The sequence below is a fragment of the Arachis ipaensis genome, chromosome B08, assembly GCF_000816755.2.
Source record: "Arachis ipaensis cultivar K30076 chromosome B08, Araip1.1, whole genome shotgun sequence".
Taxonomy (NCBI): domain Eukaryota; kingdom Viridiplantae; phylum Streptophyta; class Magnoliopsida; order Fabales; family Fabaceae; genus Arachis; species Arachis ipaensis.
The window spans coordinates 115,052,883-115,053,351 of record NC_029792.2 but is presented as its reverse complement, the minus strand read 5'-3'; positions in this window follow the sequence as shown (position 1 = coordinate 115,053,351).

Genomic DNA, 469 nt, shown 5'->3' with positions numbered 1-469 from the left:
CATATCTTAGCCCCAAAACATAAAGCAGGTCCAATACGGTTAAAAGGTCCAATCCAGTAGGACAGCCTCGTCTATATATCCGACCTCTTCTAAGAGGTCGGAATAGATTAACACAGGCAACCCGCACGTAACCAAGTGAGTAATTGTCTCTCAAAATCTCTCACCCACTTATAGAAAGGAGATTTCAACAACTCTAAGATAAAGGGACGGTTATTCACCATCAGAAGTGGAACTAATTCAGCAGTGGTTATTGGTTCGTCCCCTATAAATACACTGACACACTCAGGTAAACTTAAGTTCCAATACACTAAAACCTGCTAAGGCCCTTGCTGACTCAGGCATCGGAGTATTTTGCAAGTACCACCCCTCCAGCTGAATGGTCGCCTTGCAGCTCTATCTAGATTCTTGGCAGGATCAGCATTGAGATTCCTACCACTTTTTTCACTACTTAGAAAAGGATGCCAGTTCG